Below are 22,231 nucleotides of genomic sequence, written 5' to 3' on the forward strand. Positions count from 1 at the left end.
TGTGGACCGCACATGGTGACTTCTTTCCTAAGAAGACTGTATGGGGGCGCCTGGGTGGCTCAGTCGGTTAAGCATCTGCGTTCGGCTCATGTCATGATCCCAGGGTCCTGGGATCGAGCCCCGCATTGGGCTCCCCACTCAAAGGGGCGTCTGCTTCTCCCTCTGCCTTTCCGCCTGCTTGTGCCCCACCCCGTCAAATAAATAAAAAATCTTAAAAAAAAAAAAAAGTATGGAAAGGAGGAAGTAAGAGTTAACTTCGCGGTGTTTATTGTAAAATAACAAATGTACTAAAAAGGAGGAAAATGGGGCGCTAGGAGGCCACATGTGGAACCACAGTCCTGCTTGTGAGACTTGATAGGGTCTACATCCCCCATCAAAGTATAGCTCCAAGAGCGCAAGGACCGAGCCCACTTTGTTCACCATCACATCCCACCTCAGCACCTAACACAGTGCCTGTCACATAGCAGGTGTTTAATCGATACGTGGGGATAGACGAGAAGACAAGCCCTGGGGCATAAAGTACGTATCTTAATATATCTGAAGGGCTGCTGGGTAAAAAGGCCGGATCTAGTTTATTTTGCATAATTATAGACCAGCGCTGTCCGATGATAATAATAAAGTATAATGTGAGCCACAGATGTAATTTAAATTCTTTGAACGGTCGCATTATTAAAGTAAAACTGAACAGGTGAAACTGACTTTAATATTTTCCAGAATTCGATGTATCCAAATTATTTTAACATGTAAACATAAAATTAACATACATATAAAATGTTCTTTACACATGTATAAATTAATGAGATTTTCTGTTCTTTTTTTCCACAGTAAGTCTTTCGCAATCCAGAGTGTATTTGTCACTGACGACGTATCTCCGTTCGGACTTGCCACATCTCAAGCGCTCAGTAACCGCATTCGGAGCGGCTACCATGCTGGAGAGCAGGGCTCTGGAGTGCTTGAAAACCAGAAGCTGGGAATTACAGGGGTAATGTCGGGCTCCGCAGAAAGGAGTGCACTGAGCCCTGAACCCTGTCTGCGGTTGGAATAGGGGACCTTGGAAAAAAGCAAGCTCCCGAAGACAGGAGGAATCCAAGCAGAGGCTCGTGATTCTCTGTGGAGACCCCTGAGAACGGGCTCTTTCACTGGCTTGGAGTTCAGACTGGATGAACCCCTGAGGTGCCAGCCAATTCTTACACGCTCAGGGGAGAGGCCTGATGCCTTACTTAGAAGCCTGCTGCCAGATCATTAACATCTGTATGGAGCCTTCCAGAACGCGAAAGGCCGTGGCACACAGGATCTCACCGGATTCTCGGATTCTCTGCCAGGTAGGTGTTCCTTTTTTCTTTACTTATAAGAAATTATTTATTATCTATTTATTTACAGATGAAGAAATAGGGTCTCAGACAGGTTAAGAGGCTGACCTGGTCACAAAGGGCTGCCCCGAGGAGCACAGGAACAAGGCCCTCAGCAGAGTACAGGTGTCCTGTCCCTGGAAAATTCTCTCAAAGGCCCCAGCGCCACTCCCACATGTTCTGAGCTCACCCAGCAGCCGGGGGCAAGCAGGGCTTGAAGGCATTGCTGGTGTTCCCACCCCCCACCCCCTGGCAGGGGTGGTGTGGGGTCACCTGGCACGAGGGGCCCTGCAACACAGGGACTAGGAGAGCAGAGTCCGGCTTTACTCACTGCAGCTGTGTTATTTGGTTTTTAAAGTCACACCCTCGTGAGGTCATCACCAACTGCTCCCCAGAACATCTGCCCAAAATAGCACGGACATCTGGATGTTACAAAAAAGACTCATCGCTGTGGAATTACAAAGAGCATCTGACCCTCATCATGCAGCACTTTTGTGTCTGTGTGGCTTGAGTTAGCCAGAGACAGAGAAAACCATCAGTGGGAAATGTGCGTGTCTTCTTGGAACAACTTGCTGATTCCCCCGGCCACCGCAGACCTCCCAAAGACCAGTGCACAGGAATGCCACCTGGCTGTTCAGCTCAAGATGGGTTCAGGAAACAAGACCTCGTCATCCCAAGGCCTCCCTTTGCTTCTCACTCCAAGCTGATGCTCCCGGTCTCAGCACACTCTCTTCCTCATCAGACTTGGCCCCCAGTTACTTCTGCCTATTTTTATTTTTTCTTTAAAGATTTTATTTATTTGAGAGAGAGAGAGAGTGAGCAAGCACGACTGGCGGGGAGGGGCAGAGGGAGAGGGAGAAGCAGGCTCCTTGCAGGAGCATGGAGCCCAACTCGGGACTCGATCCCAGAGCCCCGGGATCATGACCTGAGCCGAAGGCAGACGCTTACCCTACTGAGCCACCCAGGCACCCCACTTCTGCCTATTTTTTTGAAAACCTGACTTCACTTTCAAACCCTATTTGGTTCCATCGAGCAAATCCAGGAGCTCTAGCACACTACTCAATGTGCACCCCTGACTTCTCACTGTCCACAGGAGGAAGCCCAGATGCTCTAGCGTGGGGTCTCAGCACCCCCTCAACTCCCATTCTGCCTTCCTGTGTCATCTGGCAATAGGCATGCTGACTCAAAGTGGTTTTCTGAGGGTGACACACTCATTGGCCTCTGTGTCTTTGCTCATGCTGTTCCCTCTCCTAAAATTCCTTCCATCCACATCTTAACCTAGCAGGTCATACCTCAAGTCCCAGCTCAAATGTCACCTAAACCTTCACCTCCCTGCGGACCCTGAGCATGATGCATTTCTTACCTCTTTGTACCTCCACCACAGCAAAATAAATGGGCAAGATACTTCTAAAAACTCTGAAGAAAATCCAAGAGGAAAATGTGACAGTGGGCGTGGGGTGAGAGGCAGATTTGGAAGGGTGGCCAGAGAGGTCTGTGGTGAGATGGTGCATCTGAGTTTAGGCCTGGCAGATGAGAAGGCAGCAGGTCCCGGCGGCCAAGAGCTCCACACGCAGGGAAGAGCACACGTGAAAGCCTTCGTTGGGAGTGAGTGTGAAGGGTCTCAGGAACAGCAAGTGGGTCGGGAGGCTGCATCACCATGGACAGCGGCCAAGCGGAAGGACACAGATTCAGGAGGAAGGTGGGTTCTCTCCCGTGGTTCATAGAAGCAGTCTGCATTTATCCTACATGGAGCAGGAAGCCTATGGAACGTTCTGAGCAGGGATGTGGCAGACAAGGGGAATCTGGTTGCTGTGTGAGTAACAGAGGACGGAGTGGACCCAGGAGATGCTGGGGGTGATGGTGGCCAGTGAATGGGAGATGGAGAGAAGCCACTGCAGATAGAGCTGAGGGCACTTAACAACAGAGATGTAGCAGTGAAGGCAAGGGTTCTGACCACTTCTCCACCATATTCAGTGTGAGCTCTTGGAGTGCAGGAGTCCCTTTTATGAATGTCTAGATGGTGCCCCATGCTCCGTGTCCCTAGGCATAACCCAGAAAGTGCTCCCCACACCTGCTATTTCTATTCTGTTGGAACTCACAGCACACTGCAACGTCCTCTTTGCCCTCCAGCTAGTCGTTCCTCTGTACCCAGGACTCCACAAGGGTAGAGGCCAGGCCAGGTGCCCGGCCCACAGTGGGCTCACCGTTGCACCTGCTGAATGCCTACCAGACGTGGACATCAGCACCAACAGCAAAACAAGAGGCCGGGCTCCTTTGCACGGGACAGTCACCTAAGTGTGTTGGCTAGGGATCAGCCACAGTGACAGTCACCCAGTCACAGGGCAAGGGCCGGACTGACCCTAATGACACCAAAGGGTTCTGGGCCTCTGGGGGCCTGTTGGATTCATTCTGAGCTCAAGGAAATTCTGAGATTCGCTGTTCCTTCTGTTCTTAACTCTCCTGTGATTAAAAGTCTCCTCGAACAACTTGTGCTCGGCTCAGAGAATGCCAACATCAGTATTACCAAGCTGCCATTTAGTCTTCTCCCTCCTCCCTCCCTCCCTGTGCCTGAAACAACTCTGTGAATACTTCCTCCCGGATGTCTTCCTGAATGGCCCCAAATGTCAGTAATCTCTTGGAAATTGGCCACTGCTGCTGTCAATGTCTGGGCTGTCAGACCCCTAACAGTCTCTGGATTTGTCACGGGCTATTAACTAGCTAACTCTTCATTAAGTGTTGGTAAAGATCAATTTCTGGGGGGCTGATCTGGCTCCACTTGTTTGCTAAATGGAAGAAACAGATGTGTCCGCTCACACTTCCCGTGGCTTCACTCTGTAGGACACGGTGGCCTAGGTATTGGTCTGTAAAGCCCTCGCCTTCCAGGTGGTGGGAACATGGCCTCTGTTGTCATGGTGATGGGTCAGCAAGGACAGCTAAGGGGCAGAGACAAGGGCTCAGGGTGTAGGGGAGGCCAATCACTTCCTCCTCTCAGCTCCCAGGCCCCTGACACACACACATGATTGGACCAGGAGCAAACCACTCACCCGGGCTGAGCCAACTGCACGGTTTCTCCTGGGAACATGGATTGCTGACACACAGACTGAGGCATATTAAGAAGGTTGGGGACAGGGTTAGCATGGAAGCTATGGGAGAAGCAGAACCAGGAGCGCCCTTCCAGCCACCAAGTGCAAAGACACAGGCAGAAGGACAGCCAGGGAGCGCCGAGAGACGGGCGCGTAAACTTGGCTCCCAACCTGCCGACTCTATTTCTGTGAGACCCCATCATATCTCGTTCCCTGTCTTGAGCTGCCTGCAAAATATCCCACTATTTCCTCAAAATAAACCCCGCCAGTGGCTTTGCTTTTCCTTGCAACCCTACCTCTCTCTAAGAGAATGGGCTTTGACATCAGACCAACCTGGATTCAAATCTTGGTTCTAGCACTTACTGTTATCCACTCATATGTAACCTCTCTGGGCCTCAGTGTCCTTATCTGTAAAATGGGGCTAATGCCACTCCCTTCACGTGGTTATTGTGGGGATTCAAGGAGTCGGGGTAGGTGAAAACACCAGCTCCCCAATAAAGCTGCTGAATGGTTCTCAATGCAGACAGAAAGAGAAGTTGCCCGCCACCCCCCGCCCAAGGACATATGATGATGTCTGAAGACATTTTTGGTCATCACATCTGCTGCGGGCACCTGGCATCTAGTGGACCGAGGCCAGGGATACTGCTAAGCATCCTACAGGGCACAGGGCAGCCCCCCACAACAAAAGATGAGCCAGCCCCAAATGTCAACAGTGCTGAGGCTGAGAATCGCTGGAACATTGTCGTCAACTAGGTGGGGAATTCCTCCCCAGTGACAACGGGGCCATATTTCGCATCAGCAACAGCACTTCTGAAGTGGCCCCCTTCCAAGGCCCTCTCTCTCCTCCACACCTCCTCCTCCCCTAGCCTCCTGCCCCCATCTTACGTCCTCTCCTGCACCTCAACCCTCCTTTTCTTGAGGGTAATGAAAAATGCCTTGTGCTCCACAGAAAGGACTCTCTCCTTTCTCTGGGAGAAGCCCATGGGGACTGATAATGAAAGCGAAGGGGCTAACGGCTTCACACTGACCTGCTTATATCCTCAGTTGGAAAAGGAGGAGGGGAAGCGCTGGGGAAGACGGTAGCACCTGGAACCCACCCTTGTTTTTCTCCCTTTCTTTCTCTCAAAGACCCATTAGATGGTCCAGCTTTATATGAAGGGTCTCATGATCACCATAATGGTCAGAGGGAGAGGAAACATGAACACCTTCAGCCACAGAGCAGTCAACGTCACTGGAGCAAGGGAAGATGGCTTTAGATCTTGGAGTAACAGAAGAAAATGTGATGGTTTTCAGAGTGGCTTTGGCCAAGAGCCCCTGGGACTCTGCAGAAGGATGGGCAGAGGAAGGGAAATGAGCCGGGGGTGGGGGGGGGTTCACCAATCCTAGGGGGCTTCTGGGTTTTCCCCTGGGAGAAGGGAGGAGGTGGCAGCCTAATTTCAGAGTCCAAAGGAGTAAGGCAACATCAGTTCCACCAGCACGGGCAGCCAGGCCCGGTCCCCAGGTCTGATGGACGGGCAGGGACAGTAGCAGGAGCTCCAGCTAACAGTAAATTTGGAATTTGGGTGTCCGAGGGTTGGATGTTGCATCTACCATGGGCTACCCAATAGAGCTTATCCCCTGACACTGTGGATGCCTGATGAGCCCCTCAGCATCTTCATTTATAAAATGAAAAAGTGCTTGCCAGCTCTAATTGCATCTATGATTAAGCCCAGAGGTGTGCATCTGACTGCAAAGAGGCTCTTCTAATCCAGCTGGGAGGGGATGGTAAAATAAAGAGGCTGCCCACTCCCTTCATCAAGTCTTAGCACTCGCCCACAGGGGTGAGCTGCTGTGCATCCTTAACACCATCACGGAGGGTAGGGCAATGGGGGCTGGATCTGGGATCAAAGGCTGCGCCCACAGCTGGACCTCATAATCTACAAACCGGATGACTGAAGTCAAGTGACTCAAGATACGGCTCCTGTCTTTTTTTTTTTTTTTAAAGATTTTATTTATTTATTTGAGAGAGAGAGAATGAGAGACAGAGAGCATGAGAGGGAGGAGGGTCAGAGGGAGAAGCAGACTCCCCGCCGAGCAGGGAGCCCGATGCGGGACTCAATCCCGGGACTCCAGGATCATGACCTGAGCCGAAGGCAGTCGCTTAACCAACTGAGCCACCCAGGCGCCCCACGGCTCCTGTCTTCTGCACAAGGTGGCTCGGAGGCTTACGTGAGAATGGAAGGCACTAAGCACATGACAACCGCTCAGTAAATGCAATTTGCCTCTGCGTTATTAAAAAAAATGCTAAACCATACGACACAGAAAACAAACAGCTAGAGTTAGGGAACCAGGACATTTGGTATTTATGATGCTAAAATGCTGGAAGCCACAGAAAGACCTGCAGGAGGAGACGGGCTAAAGGTCTCAACTGCACATCCACAGAACGGGTTATTACAACACAGCTTGTTAAAATGCCATTTAAAACTAGTGGGATGGGAACATTCTCACAGCCGGTAAAGTATGATAAAATGTAAAAACAACACAATTCCAATTGTGTAAAAAATAATACGTGCTCTACAGATGCCTATACATTTCATCTTTGATAAACACAAAGTATCATTCCGCCACCCAGAAATTGCCACTCTTAAGTTCTTTTTTTAATCTCTTCATTATACTTCTCTGTACTTTAAAACACGTTTTACAACAAGCACGTATTATTCTGAGAGACCATACGTTTGTAAGTGTCAGAAAGAAGAGGAAGCAGGTTTGGGGGTCAAGGCCTGGTGGATGGCTAGAGATGGAGGATGGAAGCAAGCAGAGAGGGGGGTTCAGGTCCGGGAAGAGCAGACAGAACCACAGAGCGGGTGTGGGGATGGGGAGGGGGTGGGCTTGGGGGACCTGCTTATCTGAAGTCAAAGAGCACTCCGGGAGCTGGAGGTAGGGAAAAGTCTCCCTGGACAGACCGAGTGGCACTTCGGGAAGAAGCTGGAGGATCAGGCGGGATGGACCCAATACAACCGCCGACATGGAGCTGCTGTGGGCTCTTGAGTAGGGGGATGATGTAATAAAGTGCTGTCAGGGCTGCATCCGCCCAGTGCAGGATGGCCTGAGGCAGGAGGAGGGACCAAAAGGAGGAAGTAGAAGAGCCACTGACAGTAATGAGGTCTGGAGAAAGGAGCTCTAGGGTTGGGATGCCTCTGGGAATGAAGCTCTAGCAGGACTTCCGGTCTGCTGGGTTAAGAAGGGAAAGCTGGGAGGGGCCAGAGGTGCCCCATTGGCTGGCCTGAGAGACCAAGGACGTGGCAGGGAGGGAAGCCCCAAGAGAGGAGACCGGAGCTAGTGGTCCAGGGGACAGAACACCTGGAGCTGGGGCTTATCTGGACAGGGTGAGGGAGGAGCTCCTGGAGGGGTCCAGGAAACAGGCCCAGAAAGTGACGAAGCAGTGATCAGCAGGGGAGGAAAGGCGCCTGCCCACCCCTTCCCAGGAAGCAGAGCGAAGACAGTGTTCCAGGGAGGGGGACGGTGGTGAGAGACAGAGGCCACTAGTCATCTCTGAATCTCATCCTAAGAGGCCAGGAGTTTGTATACTGAGCCATGGGGCCACTGGGTATGGTTACGGGAAGAGCAGGCATGAACCAGACTGAAGCTGGAAGGAGGAGGCAGGTCAAGACAGAAGTGCCTTTTATGACAGGGGAGGCAGAAGTGCTGGAAGGCTCTCAGAGAAGTCCAGCAAAAACCACCGGGGAGACAGAGACCCACAGCGCTGCTAAAGCTTCTCCGAGCCGCCCCGAGCTGGTCTCCACAAGCAGGGTTACCTGAGTTGCAACCTGAGTTCTGAGTAAGGACTAAATGAGTTATCACATGTAAAACGCCCAACACAGGGCAGACATTCAATATACAGAAGTGATTATCACTACGTGGAAATAATTTTTTAAATTTATTTTAGAGAGAGAGCGTGCATGGGGGAGGGGCAGGGGGAGAGGGAGAGAGAGAATCTCCAGTAGACTCCCCACTGAGTGAGGAGCCCGACACAGGGCTCGATCTCATGACCCTGAGACCATGAGCTGAGCTGAAACCAAGAGTCAGATGTTTAACCGACTGTACCACCCAGGCGCCCCATGTGGAAATAATTTTTAAAAGTGGCTGAGATGCGGTGGATGGGAAAATGTGAACCAGGAACAAGATGAGAAGCTCACCTAGGAAAATAATGCAAATGAAAACTAAGTTCTTCTGCACACAGAGCTCATTTATCAGCTGGCATTCAAATCTGGGCACTGGGGAACAAAAAGGTTATCAAGTTATGTTTATGCGACACCAAGTTCTCCATTTGGGGTTGGACGGGGTGGCCCAAGGATGGTCTCCTTTGGTGTACCTGACCTCCATCAGCCTGCCTGGGTCAGGGAGGGGCTAGCAGTCCTGATATGTGGTTAGGCTGCAGAGTGACAGCCCCCAAGGCTGTGTGATGTGGTCCTAAAGTCTGTGTGTATATGGGGGAAGGTGGGGTGTCTTTCTGATCTTGTGGGAATTGGCTTCTTCCCACAACCAAATTTATCAAGAGCCTCTTCCTGAGCTCAGATTCAAATCCAAGTAATGCTGACATATAATGAAGGCAGGAAGGATACCAAGGATTTGTCAGGAGCCAGCTGCTCGGCCATCATTGGTTTTCCTGGCCTGCACTGGGGAGACAAAGAGTATCTAGAATCCACTGGGTGATGCTCTCCTCTTGTCCACACTCTTAGTTTTGAAGCTGAAACAAGTCCAAGCACTTCTTCCCACTGCTTGCCCCTGGGGTTAAGGCCTCACCAGGTCTAGTCTTGGCCAAGAAACAAAGTGAGGTCTACTGGCATCTATGGAAAGCAAACACATGCTCTGGACAGTTCCTAACATCACAGGCCAAACAATTGAGCCAAACAACTCCTAGCTGATCAGACAGCCATGGCTGTGTGAACAGCACAAACATGGGTCACGAGAAATCATATCATTTTTTAAAAAAGATTTATTTGAAAGAGAGCATGCACACTTGAGCATGCACATGAGTAGGGGAGGGGCAGAGGGAGAGGAAGAGAATCTCTAGCAGACTCCTCACTGAGCTCGGAGCCCGACACGGGTCTCGATCTCACAACCCTGAGATCATGATCTCAGCTGAAACCAAGAGTCGGATGTTTAAACCAAGAGTCTGAGTCACCCAGGTGCCCCCAAGAAATCATATCACTAACCCAGAACAGAAGAGCTCATCCTAGCCATCTTGTTTCTAGAATCTATCCCTTCTCTTCTCTTCCCTCTGTGGCCACCTCGAGTCACGCTCCTAAAATATACATCTTAAAATCCGCAGGTGATTTGGCGTGGCCTAAAAGATCACCTAAGTCCCTTGGGGTGGGGGGTATGGATCCTCATAATTGAAATCAACTTTCTAATCCTCCTTGACTGGGTCCTGTGCTTTGCATTGCTCTGGAGTACCCCCAGACCTTCACATCTAGGCACACGCTATCCCCCCCGTCCCCGCCTGAAACATCTGCCCTCCTCTCTAGTCTAACGGTGGACTCCAATTCCCCCTCGGAGGCTCAGCTTCCCCGTGACGCCTTCTCTGACCTCCCACCTCTGTGCCCCCGAAGACAGTCCAGGGCCCGCTCTCTGTGCTGGATGATCACGGGCCATGCCGGGTTCCTCTGTGAGCAACTCTGAAGCTGGAAGCGCCCCCTGAATCACTTGGGACTTGCCACAAAGCTCATAGTGTTCAGAGGCATGTGAATGAGCTGAGGCTACCACGAAGTCCCATCCGCACAACAACGGGCCGACAGTCTCGGTGCTCCTGAAATCATTTCTAGGTGCCACAACACAGTGGTCACAGCCAACCCCTTCCGTCCTCCCTCACTACGGTTGCCAACAGTCAACACCTTTTCACTTTTATCATCAATTTTAGGCTCGCTAGGCAAAATGATTGGACTAGGATTTGCACAGCCTCTGCCTGGCACATTTTTGACACCATGTGAATTTCAGATGGTAACAGTAAAGAGGAGAGACGCCAAGAGCTCGGCGGATTTATGGGAACCCGCACAAACCCCTGCAAGCACCTGGCTGAGAGAGCACAGTGCCAGGTTCGGGGACAGCCACTGGTGACCCTCCAAGCTGACCAGGGCTCACCTGAGAGCCTAGACCTCTTGCCACTCCCACTCACTCTCTCGAGAAGATGCATTCTGCTCACCGTTGAGTTTGACGCTGAGCCTCGTGGCTACTAAATTAAATAAACCTCCCTACTCCTTCCTGCCCACCCTCCAATGATTAGATTTGAAGGTGTCCAGTATCACCCAGCTAAGAGTCTATGGCACACAGATCTCCTAAAAGATTTAAGTTAAATATTTAAATGCCATTTCATTTACCTTCTTTATCTATAGGCTTCAAATTTGGAATCCGTTTGTGTACCTTAGACACTTCAGCTCCTTGGGCCATTGTGGATCTGATTTCTAACACTGGGCATGTGTTGGCAGGCGGAAGGATGGAAGGATGGGAGGTAAGTGTAAGATCCCTTCAGATTCTGTAACTCTACGACCCTTTTTTTTTTTTTTTAAAGATTTTATTTATTTATTTGACAGAGAGAGACACAGCGAGAGAGGGAACACAAGCAGGGAGAGTGGGAGAGGGAGAAGCAGGCTTCCCGTGAGCAGGGAGCCCGATGTGGAGCTCGATCCCAGGACCCTGGGATCATGACCTGAGCCAAAGGCAGACACTTAAAGACTGAGCCACCCAGGCGCCCCTCTACGACTCTAATCACACATATGTACACATATATTCAGTGCAATCCGCCGGTCTCCATCTGCATTTAAAATACATGTATTGGGGCACGTGGCTGGCTCGGTCGGTAGAGCATGTGACTCTTGATACTGCGGTCATGAGTTCAAGCCCTATGTTGGGCACAGAGCCTATTTAAAAAAATAAATGTGTCAAGATGACCATACAGTTCATTCTAGAAGCCAGGGTGGGCATAGCCCACAACTGCTTTCCCCTTCCTCTAAATTCCTGTGTACAAAGGATTGTACAATTTCATCTTCTTCGGTCTGTTAGCTGATTTCTTATGAGTTCTGTTTACTTAGCAAACATTATTAGGTTCATGCACTGAAGTCTCACCTCCAAAAGCAGAGCTTCTGGTCCCCGGTAACGGCAATTACTTTTGACACAACATTTGTGTCTCTCTCCCTGTCCCTGAAATCTGAGATCCTTGCTCGGTCAGGTGAATGCCCTGGATAAAACACTCACTGAGTGATGGAAACATATCCATATTATACATGCACAAAAACAGTTAATGGGGACCAAGAACTGTCGTACATTTTAGGAAATCTGAAATAAATCCGGTTCTCGTTCTTGCCCAGGGTCGCTCTAAGAAAGGGCAAGTACTAACATTTATTGAGCCCCTCTGTAGGCTGGACACTTTCTACAAAAGCATCACAGTCAACCCAATGCCTGGAGCGGCCACGTGAGATGGGCCTTACCAAGGAGGGTGCAGAAGGTCCGAGGCCGGCTCAGCCCAGCCCAGCCCCACAGCACTGGGGGACAAATCAGGACATGCACCTAGAGGTCTAGGATTGCTCAAACCACTGACACCTGAATCAGTCCCGCTGCCTGTCAAAAATGCATATTCCCAGGCCACCACCCAGGCAGACCAAGTTGATCTGGATTTGTAAAAAGTGAGGCCTGGAACTGGGCCTTCTACACAGCTCCCCGAATGCCTCTGCTGCTCACTGATGCTCGAGACCTGCAGCCAACAGGCAGCAGTGAAAGGCTGGTGCCCTCTCTGCTCTCCTAAGCAGTTGCCCACCGGCCAGCACTGGCAGGAACGACCCTACTGTCCTGAGATGCTCAGTTAAGGCCCAAGCAACGACAGAGGCTGGTAGCATTGTCCTGGCACTCCCACTGCCTTCTGGACTTCAGAGCACTGGGCGGGGCCGTGGGAGAGGACAGTGCCAGGGCCACCGCGGGACACCGCGCCTAGAGCACAGATGGGCTTGCAGTTCCTCGTTCTGCCGTCTCCCCACTCTGGGGCAGGATCACAGGAAGGAGGCGGCTTTTAGGTGCGAAGCATGGCTCACGTGGGGTGGGCCTTCTGGAATGTCTCCTTCAGCCGCTCCCCACCTCCTCAGCCCGGAGCACAGGAAAGATGCATGCATGTTCTCATCCCATCCTGGACTACCTCCTGCTGCTACAGATGCCAGTGCTCACCACGGGACCGGGTCTCCAAATTTCCCTGGCCTAGCTTGACCACCATCACCTGCACGGGCCCTGAACTGTTCAAAGAACAGACCTGGTTGCTTTTGTGAGAAAGTGTCCTCTTTCGAAGCCTTAAGAACAGCTATTCTTGAAAACATTAGCGGTACCAGCGAAGCTGAGTGTCAAAATTGCACACATCTTCAAAATGGCCAGCATCTTCTACATCCCTGTGCATTTTCCTCTTCCACAGATCATTTTTTTCTGTTTCTAGAAGATGAATAATAATCTCTCATATTTGTACAGAATTTTAAAATTTCCCAAGTACTTTTACTCCCATTATCTCAGGTATTTTCTCCTGGCCAGCCGGGGAGGTTGCTCAGGCTGGAATCATGATCTCCATCTTAGAGATGACACAGGACCGAGCTAAGGTGACACGTCCATACACCCAGCCACCTGTCCTATAGAGAAAGCACCTGAACACCGGTCTTCCAGCCCTGGCACACTTTGCTATGCTGTGTCTGACCCTCTTGAGAGGGTCTCACTGATCTCCAAATAATTTTTTGCCGTAAGCGAAGGAGGTGCCTTCAGATCCATTACTGCATGGGTAAACCAGTTGCTCCTCCCAGGACCCAGGACACGGGTGGTCCAGTGGCCATGGTTAAGGACGGACCATCCCAGCTATAAACAGGGTGACGGCGCTGAGGTCAAGACCCTGCTGGAATGCTCTCCGCTAGGCTGCTATACCTGTAATCTGGAGAAAACAATGAAAACCAGAAGCTAAGGGGAAGGAAGCCTTGCGTATCGGTGTGTTGGGGAAACCTGCTACGTTCCAGCATCGAATGAACCGCTGGAGCAGGCTTCGAGAGCAGAGGATGTCGGGTCTCAGGCTGCACCTTCCAGGGGACTATGTGGTCAGTTTCACACGAAAGCAACAATGCACGGGAATGAAGTTTCAGCAACTCAAGGGCTGTGTTTTAGCAACGTACAGACAGCTTTAGAAATGTGTTAGGAAACTGATTTATGCTGGGGATGGCTCTACGTCTAGTGTCCTAGAAGCTGACTCTCTGCTTGCGGACACACATCTTTACTGCTGAGATTTTGGAAGAAAGAAGCCTGGACTCAGGGTAGAAATTCTGGGTTAGCGTGACCATTTCTCACGAATGTCACCAAGCACCAGCCTCTGAGCTTGAGATTGCTACCCACAACCAAGGGGCCTGAAGGGTCTAATCAACAAAGGCATCAATTTCCCCCAAGTCGGGCCAGGAAGAAAGGGCAGAAACGCAGCATCTGGCATAGACATTATTACCAAGACGTCACGTAGGTGAAAATCACTGCACTCTTAAAGACCAAGCTGCAAGCAACAGAGAGATCACAGAGGCTCCAGGCTCTAAGGCCCACAGAACACACTGGCATCCCATGGCATCCCATGGCAGCTGCTACAGTATGAGCCCTGTGAATATTTGCTGCTGCGTCCCCAGCACTCAGAACAGTGTGTGGCCCCTAGAATGCATCCGGTCACTGTTGGTGGAAATAATGAGCCTCCTGAGCTGGTCACCAGGGAGCAGGAGAACCCGGAACGAGGACTTCCAAGTCACAGTTAACCAAAACAGCCCTCAGGCCTGCCTCCCTCTTCCCATCTTCTTAGAGGTCACGTTCTAACGATCTGTCGAATAAAAACGGTCATTCTGCCATGAAATCTGGGCACTTGCCAGCACAGCATAAGGTGAGCCCTTGTGAATCCAGAGTCACAAGACCTCCGGGCTAGAAGACATCTCAGAGGCAAGTTCCTGGTTGCAGCAAAGCTAGAACTTAGAAACATGAGGTGGTAACTAAAGCAATGGTAAAAAAAATTTTTTAATTAAAAAAAAAAAAGAACGACCTGGGTTTGGAAGGAGGCATACGGCTCCCTACCGAGGTGCATGGAGAGGCTGGGTTAATAGGTGCTTCTGTGCAGGTGGGGAGCATGCAGGGCTGTCCGTTTCTCAACCTGAGGGCAGTCCTCAGGAGCTGAAGCCCCTTAATTCCTGGCAAAGTGGAATTTTCAGTGAGAAGAAAAACTTGAAGAGAATCATTAAAAAGCCCCAGAAGGTTTCTCAGAAACTAAACAGCCCTTCTTCAACAACAGGCTGGCAGAGGAAGCGCACCAATTAGATTTCCCAGAACAAACTTTCAGGCTGGCTTTAAAAATTAGAGGAGAATGGGCTCCAGGCAAGACCCAGTTTTGGGTTTCATGAAACCCAGTTGGCTAGAAGGATGATCAGACACACAGGAGAAATCCAGAAAACAGATGGGGTGTCTTCTTCCTCTAATTGCAGCATGGCCCAGGGAAGTTGTTCTGCAGTTGGAGCATAGCCTGGAGGGGCTGGTCCCAGCCCGGGGCAGTGGCCGAGCCCCAGGTACACAGCAGGGAAATGCCCCAGTCCTCCCTGAGCACTGTGCGAGCACCCCACGCCACCCCACCCTGCCAGCAAATTCAGGATGGGGCCCCAAACTATGGCACTCTTCAAAGCTCCCACCCTCTCCCCACCATCAGCCCCCACACCCCACAGGCTGGGCCCAGAAGAAGAAGGAAGCAGGCCTGGGGCCTTTCCTGGGTCAGGGAGGGGCACTGAACAGGTACTTACACCCTTATGGACCCCTCGTGGATGGGTCTCTGCAAGTCGGGGTACCATGGGGTCTGGGACTGCACGGGCATTAGAACTCTCTCCCGGTTGTAACTATGGGAAGTCTGTCCTCCCTCCCTGAGCTGTCCTGGAGTGAGCAGCCTGGGGCTGGCAGAACCCAGTCCTCTGCCCCCCTCTGCAAGGTGGTGGTAGGAACCAAACTCAGTCTGGTTCATGGTTCTCTCTGAGATCACTCAGCCTGCCTGAGAGTCTTCTTGCAATTCACAGTTGTATATGTGTATTTACTTGAGTTTGTCTATTTTTATATTCAAACAGATCTGGGTTTCTATATCCCTCTGGGCCACACAACATGGCTTTTTACCGAACATCGTTTTAACAAAGGAAAAAGCAAAGAAAAAGCGTGACATTTCCCTCCGGCGAAGGTTACCTTTGCACCACTGTCGTCATAACATACAGAGCATAGAGTGAAGTTTTTTGGAGTCGTTACTGAGCTAGTCTTATTTCTTTACAAAAATTCAGCCAAGGGCCTGGGGGAGGGGTGCGGGGAGACCTGTGAGGCCACTGGAGGAAATGCAAGAGGCCCCCTGTGTGGCCAGCTCAAGTACTAAAGCCTAGACCAGAGCTCCCTCTGGAGCTATTCTGTGCCCACTGGACTAACCGCCCCCAGCTTGAAAAACCACACGCCCGGGAGCCCACCGGCTTGGCTTCCTGATCCTGCTCTGCCCCTTTAACTCTGACCTTGAACAAGCCATCAAAACTCTCTGAGCCTCAGTTCCTGCCACTGTGAAATGTGGGGACCCTCCAGTCCTGTGGGGAGGATCAAATGAGAGTAAATGGAGATCACGTGACACATAACGGGCCATCAATGAGTGACAGTTTGGGCTATGGGCATGACAGTGAGACCCAGCGGATCAGTGACGGTGGTATTCTCACTGGCCCTTTCCATACACAAGAGCTACATGTCACTGCTGGGGGAGACTCGGGAACCAGGCCTCCTCGGATGCCAAAGAGGATGAATCCAACGGCCACTGTCATTCTACCCGATTCACCTGCCACCCTAGACAGGTGATCTCTCCTCTTGGAGGACCTACGGTCTTCCCTTGGCTGCCCAGACTCCACACGCTGCACCCTCCCAGCTGTTCCTCTGGCCTCCGGCCCTCAGCAAGGGCGTGCTCCAGGCTCCCCTTCTTATCTGCACCCAGTCCCTGGGCCATCTCCTCCAGCCTTGCTGTTTCAGGTCCCACCTGGATGACTCCCAGATGGACATTGCTCCTGACCTCGATGCTCCTGTAGCCAAGTACCCACTTGCTCTGTGTTCATCGGGATGCCCAGGAGGCCTCTGAAGCTTAGCACAGCCTAACACAAGCTCCTGGCCGTGTGCCCCCACCCCACCCAAGCATGCTCTCTCTACAGCCCTCCCCATCCTAACAGCGGCCCCACCCGTCCAGTTAGCGAGACCCTCCTAGACTCCTCGAATCAACCAATCGCCACAAAGAATCCATCCGAATATTCTCAGTCTTCCCTTTAAGATACACACATGCTTCCCCTGCTCCCAGCTTCCAGGGATCCCTCTGGGTCTCTGCATGGAGCCCCACCATCCTCCTTGCCCTCCACAGCCCACTGTCAACAGAGCACACAGGGGCCGTCAGATGCTGTCACCCCTCTGCTCAGCACCCTGCCACGGCTCCCTGCCCCTCTGCATAAAGCCGCGATCATCCCAACAGGCAACAAGACCCCACTACTGACTCTGTGCCTTGCCCCTTCCCGCGCTGGGCCCCGGCCAGGCCAGCCTCCCTGTCTGCTCTGTTCTCCCCTCCTGTTTTCCTCACCACATGGGCATTTATGTCCCTCAGTCTTTCACCCCACGTGTCCACCCAGCTGCCCAAGCCGGCACACGGCTATTTCTCCACTAACGGGGAGAACACGGAGGGAGGGAGGGTGGGAGGGACCGCCCTCATGCTCCAGGCGGGGCGGGGTGGGGAGGACGAGGACAATCTTCCTGCAAAGAGTGAAATATCGGGAGGACAGTGTGAATTTCAATGCTTCCAGGCGCCCGGACAATGGGCTCCGAAAGTGTCTTCAACCTCACTGCCTGTTTTTATTTTTATTTTTTAAGATTGTATTTATTTATTTGACAGAGACAGAGAGAGAGAGAGTGCACATAAGCAGGGGGAGCAGCAGAGGGAGAGGGAGAAGCAGACTCCACACTGAGCAGGGAGCCTGACACGGGGCTCGATCCCAGGACCCTGGGATCATGACCTGAGCCGAAGGCAGACGCTTAGCCACCCAGGCGCCCCTCTTCCTGCCTGTTGTAACCACGGACTCTGCTACGTAGGCATGACCTCAGTATCCCCACCTTAAAATATAGATGATCAGAATGCCTCATCCCGTGGGGATTTTTGACATACAAGCTTCTTCAGTAAATTCTAAAATTGTACACAAGTACAACATTTTGAAACTTTTTGTAAATTTCTTTCTGTAATCCATCTCCTGTGCTCCAAACCCCAAACCCACAATACTTGCTGGATACGCTGACACAGACGTCCCCTGACACCTCAAGGTCAACATGCTCACACAGGACTTGTCTCCCCTTATTCCTTCCCCGATTCTAGCTTCCCATCCCAGGCCACCAGCTGTAGGGTGCTCATCACCCCCTCCCTCCCTTTACCAGCCCGATCCAACCAGACTCCCGATCTTTTTAGCACCATTTCTGTGATGTTCCTCAAAGCCATCTCCTCACTGCATCTCTGACTCGGTCCCTGTCCTCCTGATGGCTTGCCAGGAGGGTCCTGCCGCCTTCCAATAGGCCCACCACCTGCAGCGCTTCCCAGTCACGACAGGCAGAGCTTTCCGCCAAAAAATCTCCGCTATTCAAAAGCTTCTGATGGGTTTGCCCATTACATACATAGTAAAATCTGAAAACCCACAGCCTTATCCAGAATGCTTCCCTTCCAGCTTCATCTCCATTTATCCCCTCCCCCCGCCCCCAATGCCTCCATGTACTCTAGGGTGGAAGCAGAGCCCAGCCCTGAGACTCTAAATGACATTGGACACTCAACTTCTCGGCGGTGCCCCATCTCCCCTAGTCACAGGTATGCACATGATGTGGCCCTCCGGGTTTGAGACAGCTCTGAACAAAGTTAACACCAATTCCCTCTTAGAGGATTGTGTATTCTGCCCACCACCCCCACCCCATCTTGACCAAAGATCACTACTGCAGAGACCCAACACAAAATAAGAACCCTATGGGCAGTGGCCCACGGGTGAGGGCAGGTAGCACATGACCACCACCAACTATGATGACCATCAGTTGGCTAACTGGGCTCTGAGTCCTGTGCCAATCCTTCGAGTGGGCATAGCTGACGTCCCTTTTACAAATGATCTCCTGGGGCACCGAAAAGTCTTAACCACTTGGCAAGCAGCACAGCTCTAAGTGGCAGAGCCCAGGATGAACCATCTCGGTCGTGCTCCAAAGACTGGGCTCTTCCCACAACCCTCGGCCCCTCCAGGACTGAGTGGCTCAGGCCCCCTCAGTCCTCAGGGACTGAACTCAGACACACCACACTTCCCCATTTTGTACAGTGAAATTCCAAAGAATGTCAAAGCCAGGGATGCAGGAGAACCTTCTGAGGCCTCACAGAACACGAGGGCTTATGAGCAGAACAACTGAGCCTCACAAGAGGCCCCCTTATTTGGGGCTGTAGAAAGTATTTATCATCAGACGGCTGGTTTCAACTAAACAAAACAGACTTGTGTTCATGCTGGGTGCTGCACAAGTTCTAAAAGGTTAACATAATTAACACTTTTTCTTTTTTCTCATGCTTTTCAAATTCTTTTTATACGGCTATTATTTCCCTACTGACTCATCCCCTTGTGTTTAGCTCCTGCAAAGCTGCCATCCACGTCCTTTGTCTTTTCTCTTCCTTGCCCTGACCTTTCACACAGGCCCAGCCACAGGTAAAGGAAGCCCAGGCAGATACTGGGGATCCTCTGTGCAGAATGTTTCTTTAAAAGGCTAACAGACGTTCCGAATGCTCGGGAAATGCCCTCCTCACAGGGCACGACAGAGGTCAGAAGACACCAAATTGCAGCTAGTGGTGCATTTTACACAACCCACAATGTATATTCATTTCAGTATGAATGCACTGGGAGCTCCAGAGGTTGGCATCTGCTTTTCTTAAGATTTATTTATTTTAGAGAAAGAGCGCAAGAGAGAGCACAAATGAGGGGAGGGGCAGAGGGAGGAGGGGAGAGAGAATCCCCAAGCAGGCTCCCTGCTGAGCGGGGAGCCCAATGCAGGGCTGGATCCCTGGACCCCAAGATCACAACCTGAGCTGAAATCAAGAGTCGGACGCTCAAATCACTGAGCCACCCAGGCGCCCCAGGCATCTGCTTTTCAAGTCATCAGACCACTGAGCAAAGAGCATTTCCTGTTTCCACAGTACAGTGTTGATACCTCTCTGGTGACCCTAGAACGTGAGAGGTCCTGGAACGGTCCTGTGGGGCACAGGACAGGCAGGGCTGGGCTTCAGGAGACGTGGGTTCTAATCCCCCTGGCACAGGGGAGGCTGGGACTTACCCACACTTCTCAAGCCTGGCAGAGCTTGTCTCTTCATCTATAAGTACAAGCTCTGGGAAAAGAGGACTTCTCAGACCCTGTGAGACCTAAAATTTCCTCAATCGTTTATCCCCTAGGGCAGAGTTCTTCCAAGTTCACAATCAGGTTTCCATGGTTCAATCAGCAGTAATGATATCAGGTTTTTAAATCATTTTAGGGGAACGGTCATGACTGTGCTATTTACCGTGGTTCTGGCATGACACACAACCAAAGAGGCCTGTGTCAACCCCACCGCTATCCCTCCCCACGCCCCCCACCCCTGAGCTTCCACCAGAGGCTTTGCGTCCACTGTGGATTCCCGGGATGAAATTTTTGTATTTTGCAAAGGTCTTTTCCCTTGGTATTTGTCTGAGAAAAGCATCCGTGCATAAATCTCAAAACCACTGAAGGAAAAAAAATACATCCAACTGTGTCTAACACACAGCTTTTGAAAACTAACCCTTTGGGGGCATTTTGCAGAATAAAATACACAGAATGAATCAACAGGAGGGTGGCATTTAAATTATTCAAAGGAACATCATTAAAGCAAACTTTGCTATGCTGGTGGGGCGGGGGTGCTGAGTAGAGCCCGTGTTCAAGATAAATGCACCATTCCTTTGGGACTCCTAGTACCAACTGTTACAAAATTATATCCCAGAACATTTTATTAGAGCAATAAGGCACCTTAAGAAGTGTGACTGGGCAGGCAGCTGGGATTCTGAATCACTCCTAGGTAATTGACCTGTGGCCTTTGGGCTCACACACTCTTCACCTGAGCCCAGAAGGTGCCTACTGAGTTATACATCTTTTACCTCTCATAATACTAGACAGAAGAGTTCCATTAAAATGCATATGAAGGCAAGTAAGTATGCAGGCCTCAGCTGGAATGGGGCTCAGCAATGTGGGGCAGACGTCATTAACAAAACCCTGTAAGATCCATTCATTCACACAGTGTTGGCTGGACTAGATATATAGGATCAGGGAGAAAAAAAAAATACTGGAAGCAGAAAAACAGACAAAAATGTGCTTTCTCCCTGTGATGTGGGAAAATAGAGGATTCTTATTTGCTTTCTTAGCCTGTATTATGTTTCCAAATTTTCTATGGGCAGTAGGTATTCCCTTAGGAGAAAACATCAACATTTTTCAAAAACAAATGTTCACATGGGTCTTTGCCCAGGCAATGACTATACTTAAGTAGGTAAAAGATGCAAAATGCAAAGTTTGGAAGATGCATACTTACGGAGCCCAGGGATAATCCCAGCTTTGGCCCGCTGCAAGTATCTTGACTCCCCAGATCACGGGGACCCTGTCTCTCCTGTTCACCACAGTGGAAGGGCCTGGCCGGGCAGAGAAAACAGTCTCCGACAGCTGCCCCACATCACCAGGGACAAATCCTAAATGTGGCTTCCTCTAAAAGTGAACAAGTTTCCCTTCTTCCCCCTGGTCAGAGATGGGACATAGAAGTACGACAGGGTGCCGAGGGTTTTCAAATAAACGTGTTCCTCCTGAAGAAAGCCATCCAGTGACGATAGCGTAACTTTCCCAGAAGAGACTCCATTTACTGCCTCTTCTTTAAGAAAGAACTTGGCAACAGGATGCAATTTAAAGTATTTACTTGAACATATGCCCTCTGAGACCTGAAGGAAACAGGATATTCTTGTAAAGCCACTGGCAATTTGGGGGGGGGGGTGTTGTTTGGTCGTGGGTCAGACTTTTTCTGAGGTTGAAACACACACAAGGGCACACAAGGTCACACGCATGCCCCTGTTTCTGAAGCAAGAAGTCAGGATCTCCTCTTAGATACACCAGCAAAAAGCAACATGCTCTCATTTCCGGGTCCTACAAAAATTGTTGGGGAACGCCAACTTACTGGCATTCTGCACTTGGCCTTGGAAGCCACAGAAAAAAGCCCTGGCTGCAGCATGTTCTCCATGAAAATTAGCAGCAGTGATTTCATTGTGGAATAAAATCCACTTAGGGAGAAAAAAAAAAAAAAAAAAAGTCCTGACCATTCCAACCTAAAAAATTTATTGTATATTTAAGCTGTTTGAATATTGCATTAAATCCAATATCCCAGTGGTCTTCTTTCTAGGTTAGAACATTTCCCCATTTGAGGGTTGGTAGGTGTCTTTTTCTTTCCTTTTCCTTTTTTGTTTTATTAAAAACATATCCCCAGGGGTGCCTGGGTGGCTCAGTTGTTAAGGGTCCTGGGATCAAGCCCCGCATCAGGCTCCCTGCTCGGCAGGGAGTCTGCTTCTCACTCTCCCACTCCCCCTGCTTGTGTTCCCTCTCCCACTGTGTCTCTGTCAAATAAATAAATAAAATCTTTAAAAAAAAAAAAAAAATATCCCCAGGACCTAGAACCTTGTCTGGTGCTTTCAGCCTCCAATAAACATTTAT

At 50.7% G+C, this 22,231-nt stretch overlaps 1 protein-coding gene and 1 long non-coding RNA gene across 8 annotated transcripts in view; one reads left to right on the top strand and one right to left on the bottom strand.

Moving 5' to 3' along the window:
* The window catches only part of SLCO3A1 (solute carrier organic anion transporter family member 3A1), a 298,502-nt gene that overhangs the window by 113,008 nt on the left and 163,263 nt on the right, over window positions 1–22,231 (bottom strand). The window lies entirely within an intron of this gene.
* Window positions 871–17,155, top strand: LOC145723589 (uncharacterized). Its single transcript, XR_014148801.1, has 3 exons — window positions 871–1,322; window positions 10,804–10,919; window positions 15,550–17,155. It is a non-coding gene; the product is annotated as an uncharacterized LOC145723589 (long non-coding RNA).

Source organism: Leptonychotes weddellii, chromosome 9, assembly GCF_054177405.1.
Source record: "Leptonychotes weddellii isolate Sample4059 chromosome 9, ASM5417740v2, whole genome shotgun sequence".
In the NCBI taxonomy this organism is placed as follows: Eukaryota; Metazoa; Chordata; class Mammalia; order Carnivora; family Phocidae; genus Leptonychotes; species Leptonychotes weddellii.